We start from the raw sequence: 9,536 nt of genomic DNA on the forward strand, positions 1-9,536 counted from the left end.
AAATTATGCCTAAACCTAACTCTATCCCTAACCTTAACCTCAGTAAAACTATGCCTAAACCTAACCCTAACCACACCCGGTGCACATTTCCGAACGCACCCTTTGATACACTCGGACTAAATCGCCTGCAGAAAACACTCCCTATAAGAACCACAGACATAAAAAGGTAGACGCCTCTTTCGGCTCTCTAGTACCCGTCTCGCATTGATGGGCATTGTTGATTGACAGGCTTGGAATTCTTCCGTGTGCGTAACAGACACGGAAGGTCGGTAGGCAAATCAGAGGCAGGTGGGGGCGGGTCTTTTCATACGCAGCTCTTAAAAACAGCTGCGTCGTGCAACAGCTGGGACTGGATTAAACTGGAGCTGCCCTCGACACTTCTGCTTTTCTGCACATCAAGTTGGACGGGTCGCTCCAATCAACTGCTGTGGTGGACGAGGTATCTAGCTTTTTATATCTGTGATAAGAACCAGCTCAGCCACGCAGAACTGGATGGAAACGAAGTCCTGGGAAAAGAGGCGCTGTGATTGGCCAGTAGTCATTTTGAGTGGCAGCATGGTCACCAGCTCTCCCGGGCGTCCGGCCTCCAGTTGATACACGTCGCTCCAATGAACTGCAGCGGAGGATGAGGCGTCTAGCTTTATATCTATGGGTTCAATATCTGTTCACTTTCTCCCTAAAAGTTCAATATCTGTTCACTTCCTCCCTAGCAGGTTAGGCTTGGGCGGTATTGCTTTTTTAAATGCCGGTATTCTATTTGAGATTTAATCGCAATCTTCAGCATATACGGTAATACCGGTCTATCGCCCAAGGTTCAATATCGGTTCACTTCCTCCGAATCAGTTTGTTTGCCTCTAGTTCTAGTTGCCTGACACAGTGCCCTGTGTTAAATGAATAAATTATGGATGAATAAATCCATAACTCAGAGCCAAAGTACTATATCAATAAATTGTAGTATTTTGAAGAGAGCAGACAAGGAGGACAAAACGGTTAGCACAACCATCCTAGTGGCAGCTTTCTATTTTCTAATCTCTCTCCCCTAAAATGCAGGTTTAGACATACAATATATTTGAAGTACAATATTACCGTGAGACTCGTTGATTGGTTCACAGATCATAACAAGAATACAGAGACACGTAGGGTTCTGGTGACTTTCCACTAGCCAGAATTTACAGTACAACCAAAACATGGTCTCAGGGTAACAATGACCTATACTGGCCTCCAGACCTTCAGGTCCTGTTCTGTTGAAGCAGTCCAGGCTCCGAGGTATTGAAGTTCTGGACTGGCTCCAGCACCGTCCCGTCCGCGGTGGCAATGGTTTTTGACGGGAAGGTTTTTCATCAACTAGGCTTTTAACTCATTGAGTGCCAGCCTATCACCACTAGAGGGCGCCCAGTGACCAGAGAATAATAGAGATATGCTGGTAATGCATGCCCAAGCCCTGGAGCCATGACTTTTTTTACAAAGGAAAGGACACTTTCCTTTGTGCATGTACAGGAAGAGGATGAAGTTAGCTTGAAGTTAGCTATTGGCTACCAAGCATTTTAGAAGCCTTATTTTCGTCAACTTAGCCATGATTAAACCTTGCACACCTCATGCATGGGAAAAAAACAGAGAAGAATGAGCTCTAAAAAATCCAATGCAATCCTGGATTGCATTGGAGTGGATTTGTGCAGTTTGTTCACAGCTTTCAAACAAAAAAATCCGATTGGAAATCCGTTCAGGCATTCTTGAGATAATCGCCATTATGTTTTACATGTAATGTAAACAAAAATGGCTGCCCTGTATGTTAGATGGGGTTGTATGGGGGTGGAACATGCAAAATCGCGATTGAAATCATGTTCACCAGATTTGATGGGGTCCAAAAAAAAAAAAAAAAAATTCAAAAAAAAAATTTTCAAATTTTTTTTTTTTTTTTTTTTTTTTTTTTAAAGCCGAACTTGTTCGGGATCGGCACACTACGATACGCTAATAAAGCCGAACTAGTTCGGGATTGGCACTCAATGAGTTAACATAGTCATTGATTAACAATATTTTAAGCATCTATATGTAATATGGGAGGCGCTCTCCATTCCGACATGTCGCCACTCCGAAATTGACTTCTTATTGTCGGAGTCGCGACACTCCCATAGGGGTTAGGGTTAGAGATAGGGTTAGTGTCGGAATGGAGACATGTCGGAAAGGAGACATGTTGGAGTGGAGAGATGCACCCATGTAATATAAGCCGTTGAGCATGGTGATTAGGCTATTCCATAGAAGGCTAAGCATGCTGCCTTTCCACCTTATCTTACATGGCTCCTATCCCATGTCTCCTGTTATTGTCAATACAGGTGCAAATGTATGCACCCTACCAGGAAATACCTGTATAGCCCTAATCTGGACCATTTATCCTTTCATAGTTGTGTCTGAGCACCATATACCTGCCATATAGTCCATGACAGGACAGACCTATGTGTGAAATAGTTTGGAGTAGGCAGTGTATCCCAGCCAGGTAACCCAGAGCCCTATACCTGCAGATCCTGCCAATATTGATGTTCCATATTCAAAATGTACATTTTCATCCAAGACCTACAGTGAGTATTTGTGATTTTCAGTATATTGTCGTTTTTGTGAAATAAAGGTTTTTATCTGTTGGGCACCGGTCTAATCAGGCATCTTCCCAGCTAAGTCTTGCCCCATGCAAGATCTCACTATTTCCATAGATAATGCATTGGTGACTTCGGTTCCAACTGCTGGAAACCTTGGCGTGATCCTGGACACATTGCATCAGTCACCCGGTTCCGTAGGTTCACACTCTATAACATCCGTAAAGTCAGACCCTTCCTCACCCAGGAGTCAGCCCAGCTCCTCATCCAGACATCTGTCATATCAAAACTTGACTATTGTAACTCTCTCCTCACTGGCCTCCCAGCATGTGCACTTTAACCTCTCCAACTGATCCAAAATGCCGTGGCAAGACTGGTCTTCAACCAACCAAAATTCCCACGTCTCCCCCCTTCTCCGCTCCCTCCACTGGCTCCCGGTTGCGGCCCGCACTGAATACAAAACACTGATGCTGACCTTCAATGCAGCCAAAGGTATGGCTCCTCCATACATCCAAAACCTGATCAACCCCTACAACCCCACACGTTCACTCAGATCAGCCAACACAGGGATGTTGACAGAACCCTCGCTAAAAACCCCAATCCACTCGTCCTTTGGGGGGCCCTCCTGGCCCCCAAACTGTGGAATAAACTCCCTGTCGCACTTAGAACAACAGACTCACTACCTGGCTTCCGCCATGGACTGAAGACTCACCTCTTCAGACTCCACCTAAACCCATAGCACTACTCTAACACTCCCCCTTCCTGGACAACTGAATTTCCCCCCTTGGGATAATAAAGGTATCTATCTATCTATCCTTCCCTCAGTGACCACCAATGACCATACATGAAGCTAGATAGCATTTTTTATTTTATTGCGACCGTAAGGTCGCAGTTTAGTATCAAAACCTCCACCGGCCGTCCGTCCGTCCGTCCGTCGGTCACACGTCACACCTTTGCCCTGCTCATATCTCTGCATCAGTATGACATCACACTGCTGACATCAGTATGACATCACACCGTACACAAATGACCCTTATATAAGACCGGCAAGAAACAGTGGTCTAAAACAGTGGTTGCTATGGTAACCAGTTGGTTGCTAAGGTAAAAAACATGGTTGCTATGGTAAACAGTTGGTTGCTAGGGTAAACAGTTGGTTGCTAGCGTAAGAAAACATGGTTGCTATGGTAAACAATTGGTTGCTAGGGTAAACAGTTGGTTGCTAGGGTAAAAAAAACATGGTTGCTGTGGTAAACAGTTGGTTGCTAGGGTAAACAGTTGGTTGCTAAGGTAAAAAACATGGTTGCTATGGTAAACAGTTCGTTAGTAGGGTAAACAGTTGGTTGCTAGGGTAAAAAACCATGGTTGCTATGTTAAACAGTTGGTTGCTAAGGTAAAAAAAAACATGGTTGCTATGGTAAACAGTTGGTTGCTAGGGTAAACAGTTGGTTGCTAAGGTAAAAAAAATGGTTGCTATGGTAAACAGTTGCTTGGAGATAAGCGACCAACGGTCGCTTATCTCCCGATTAGGGAGTCTTACTGGTTTTATAGGGTTTTTAGAAGTGTTTTACTAACTAGGTGCATGGTCTACCTTTGTTATTGTTTTTCTAGATTGATATTCATATGCATTTGTTGTTATATTGTTGTTAATGTACTGACATATTATCTTGCTTATTATAGTGATGTGTAGGACATACTATGCCGTTAGAGTATCCTTCGTAACCTTCTGTCTGTCTGTCTGTGACACATTTGTGACACATTTGTGCCCATATTTGGAGATCTCTGGGTTATATGTCATGTGACATAAGTAGGATCTGTAGGATAAGTAGGATCTGTGTTTCTGGACAACCAGAACCCCATATATGGGCGTATTTATCGGGGACGGGCCTCCATTCCGAAACACCACCATTCGAAACACCACCATTCCGAAACACCACCATTCCGAAATTTTAATTATTTTAACTTTCACCCACCTCCACCCACTTTACCTCACCCACGTTCACCCCCCCCACCCACCTCCAACCACTTTCCCCCTCCTCCACTCACTTCCTCTCACCTCCACCCACTTTCACTCACCTCCAACCACCCACCTCCACCAACAACAATGGAAGTCAATCTTCGGAATGGAGGTGTGTACCCGTATTTATCAGATCAGTGGTTCTGGACACCCACCTCTCCGACCGACTCGACACCAGGCATAGGGTCATCTAACTCCATGTATGACGCTGGCTGATGCATCCAACTCTGACATCAGGGACACCAAATTTGGCCACGGCTGACTTGCTGGGAGGCCATATATGGATATACTGTAGCTCAACAGGATGACGTAAGCAATCTGTCCATCAGATTAAAAGCACTGCAGCCTCAGAGAGAGTTCAGAATGAATCGACGCATCCTAAGAATCTCCAACAGATCCTGTTCTCCAAGACTCAACTCTTCACCGCACAACTCTTCAAGACTGTTGTCTTCGAGACTCTTTCTACCAAAGATTCTAAAACAGCTTTTTTGCTCTTGAGCTCACTTAGTTTTTCTACAGATCAGGAAACCAACAGGTCTTCAGTTCACGGTTAATAACTGTTGTGTTAAATTAAAGCATGTTTTCTTGGACGGTGCATAAGAAAGGATCACCAAAGGCAAGTCGTGGTGCTGCTGTAGCGGTGAGACACGAGCTGTACTACTTTGGAGGGACCAGGGACGAGCACAACGAGGATCGGATTGGTGTGCATGTCTTCAACACCGTGTCTTTAGAATGGAGGAAGTTGCCTCCAGTGACGCCTGGAAGAGGAGAACGACCCCCTGAGGTTCCCTCTAGTAGTGGAGGTCGCACAGCTGTGCTGATAGAAGATATCGTCTACATCTGGGGAGGGTGGCATTATTGCAATGTTCTTTATGCATTTGATGTGGACGCCCACAGATGGTTTAAACCCAGGGTTTCTGGGTCCATTCCAGAGGGGAGGTACAACCACTCAGCCTGTGTCTTGGGGAAGGTCATGTTTATCCATGGAGGATTCACCCAACTGAAACCGACTGGGTGGACATGTACTAATGACATGTACAAGTTGGACACCACCACGATGGTCTGGTCTGTAGTTAACGCCAGAGGAACTCTGCCACCTGCTTCACAATGTCACTCTGCCACCATCATCGGGACAAAGATGTTTGTATTTGGGGGCTGGGGGTACTACGAGGGCTGCTACAACACCATCAGAGTGTTTGACACAGAGACCAACTGCTGGCTTGCTTCTACGCATCTTCTTCCAGAAGTACACCGTTATTATTCTGCCTTTTTTACCTACAATGGAGAGCCGTACATATTTGGTGGACGCACCAAATCTCTTCTGTGGAAATTCAGCCCAGAGAGCCTCTCCTGGAAGAAGGTTCGATCCAAGTGGAAAAGACCGCCTCCGACGTATAGAATGTGCTGTTGCATGGTGGGAGATCGTATCTTCCTCTTTGGAGGAGAAAAAACACCAGATAACCTCTTTGGAGGATGCACAAAGCCATACACAACGCCAGATGGCCTCTATGTCTTAGACTTGAGTCCTAGTTTGAAGACTTTATGCAAGGTAATGGTCATTCTGTGCGGTCTGGAGCAGTCTGGACTCCCACACAACATCAGGTGGGAACTGGCAGCCATGACTGCCAACAACTTAATAAACAGAGAGAGGGTAGTCTTTTAACACACGGGTGACTAGCCAGTCATTTTGACCGATTTTGAGATCACAAAGTGCAATAACTAGTGTGTTGGCTAAACCCTGGTTTTTGACATTATCAAAACGAAGCGGATAAAAGTGTCAAACTTATTTTGAGGCTTCTTTAGGACCTAACGATGGATTTTAGCCTTGGGTACCAAACTTTATTTTGATGTTTACCCATAGAATTATCCTTATCATGTTGGGATCCCATTGACTTTCTATACAGGAGGAAAATACCTATAAAAAGATCTGCTGTAAGTAGGATGTGAGGGGTCTAACTAGGGGTTTGTCATGATTCTGAATCCATTGCAAGCATTTGTTTGGCACAAAAAACCTTCCTTGGGCTAGAAATAGCCCCCAAAAACAAACAAAGAATAAAAGTGATGATTCATCACTAAACCATCGTTTTGTGGGGCAATTTCTAGCCCAAGGAAAGTTTTTTGTGCAAAACAAATGCTTGCAATGGATTCAGAATCATGACAAACCCCTAGTTCGACACCTCACATCCTACTTAAAGCAGATTGTATTTCTGGGTATTTTCCTCCTTTATAGAAAGTCGATGGGAGCCCAACTTGATATGGATAATTCTATGGGTAAACATCAAAATAAAGTTTGGTACCCAAGGCTAAAATCCATCATTACTTGCCAAAAAAGTTTGGCAAGTTTTTATCCGCTTCGTTTCGATAATTTTGTTAAGCCAACCCACTAAACTCTCCCTGTGAAGGTCATGACTTTTCCTAAATACTCAAGACATATGTTCTCGTCCCCCCCCCCCCCCCCCCCCCTTCTGAAACGTTTCCTAAGTATGAAATAATATACATTTATACCACTCTGACTGCATCAGTCAAATTGACGGGTAAAATTCTCTCCCTTTTTCTGCCCAGGAGAGCTGCTAGCGGGGATTCTATTAGAAGACAATAGAACCCCCGCTGGCAGAAGGGGAGGAGGTGTGAAGTCCTACTTACTCTTTGGCCCAAAAGGGGGAGATAATTACAGGTCATTTCGACAGATAAATGCAGTCAGAGAAGAAGTGATTTTTTTTTCAGTCACTCGAGTGTTTAAAGATCTTTCCAAATCTGTCCAAAATTCAAAGTCATCAGGTGGGGCTGGCTTTAAGCACGGGTGCCAACTTTGGCACAGTGGAGGGTGATCCTTGGCACACTGGCATAGGCCTATTAGGTTTTTGTTCTAAAATGAAATATTCAAAAAAGGGGTCAGTTAAGTCAGTCAAATTAAGTCCACTCACATCTACGTATATACCAGGGGTTCCCAAACTTTTTTGTCTCAGGGCACCCCATGAATATCTTTTGAATCCGAGGCACCCCTACATTAAAAATGTCACTCTCAGCACCTTATATTTAGTATATCGTCGTTGTCGGGTGGAAACCTTGTATGTCCAAAACCGTTGGTTTTGTATTTATATCTATAAAATGTACTAAAGTGTTGTGCTACAGTCTTGTATGATGAAGCAGGGCTTTGCTTTACCAAAAGACATACACATTTGAAACTTGGAGATACAAGGTTTCTGCCCGACAGTGACGATATTTGAGTGATTATGTTTTGAGGAAAACGTTGAGATAATAGCGATTTTGGTTAGAACTGACTGAAAATAACTTTGTACTTCAAGTTTAAAATGATAGCCTACTAAATATTTTTTCAGGTGTCCAAATAAATTCCAAATCTCGTTAAATTATCTCGTGGCACCCCTGGGTGCCCTGCACCCACATTGAAAAGCCCTAGTATATACAAATGACTTCTTGCACATACTTCTAAATACCAGTGGTGGGAAAATTACTCAAATGTTTTACTGCAATACTGCACTGTAGATGTAGATTTATCTCCTACCAGGACCTCTAGTACTGCTGGTTTTATCTCCTACCAGGACCTCTAGTACTGCTGGTTTTATCTCCTACCAGGACCTCTAGTACTGCTGGTTTTATCTCCTACCAGGACCTCTAGTACTGCTGGTTTTATCTCCTACCAGGACCTCTAGTACTGATGGGTTTATCTCCTACCAGGACCTCTAGTACTGCTGGTTTTATCTCCTACCAGGACCTCTAGTACTGCTGGTTTTATCTCCTACCAGGACCTCTAGTACTGATGGGTTTATCTCCTACCAGGACCTCTACTGATGGTTTTATCTCCTACCAGGACCTCTAGTACTGATGGGTTTATCTCCTACCAGGACCTCTAGTACTGATGGTTTTATCTCCTACCAGGACCTCTAGTACTGATGGTTTTATCTCCTACCAGGACCTCTAGTACTGATGGCTTTATCTCCTACCAGGACCTCTAGTACTGATGGCTTTATCTCCTACCAGGACCTCTAGTACTGATGGTTTATCTCCTACCAGGACCTCTAGTACTGCTGTGTCTGTATCTTGACTTTATTTAATTTTTGAGCGGTGGTAAACCGCTCCATAGAGTGGCTGTGCGTGTGTCTGTAGCCACTTTTCCTCAGCGTTTTGTCATAGCAATGTGTTTTCCTCAGCGTTTTGCCATAGCAATATGTGTGTGTAGCCATATTACATCACCAATTACATCCTAGACCTATCTGTAGCCACTTTTCCTCAGAGTTTTGCCATAGCAATGTGTTTTCCTCAGCGTTTTGCCATAGCAATATGTGTGTGTAGCCATATTACATCACCAATTACATCCTAGACCTATATCCTTGTCTTTTTCCTCAGAGTTTTGCCGTGTGTGTGTGTGTGTGTGTGTGTGTATGTACTGTATTACATCACCAATTACCAATTGAAGACGTTATGCAAGCACGACCACCGCTCACTTCACATTGGGTGTGATTTTTTTAATTCTGCTTTCCTGAATACTTTCTCAGTCTACACACCACTTGTTGCAGGCTGGGTCTGCAATTCTGATACCTGAACACCAGGTGGCAGGACAAGCCTGTTATTATGAGACCCCAGCATCGATCTGATCTGCTGCAGAGTGAAACACACTGAAGAAACATTATGTTTCTGTAGCAGCCAATATACTATTACACATGTTATCATAATGAATAGAAGACACTGACTGGAGGATTTCTATGACCGATAATATATCCAGCTACGCGGCCGGTGGTAACACGACAGGCAGTAGGAGACTCAACAAGCAGAGACATGTCTCTAGTCTCTCTACTGATCTCTGAAGGCAGACATATTGCAGACAGGTTCCCAGATTATGTCTCTAAACAGACCTGCACCTGCATGTCTTACAGTAGCCTACTGTATCTCTACTGTATCTGGCTTTACTGTGTCTACGT

This window comes from Nannobrachium achirus, assembly GCF_963921795.1.
Source record: "Nannobrachium achirus genome assembly, chromosome: 17".
Lineage (NCBI taxonomy): Eukaryota > Metazoa > Chordata > Actinopteri > Myctophiformes > Myctophidae > Nannobrachium > Nannobrachium achirus.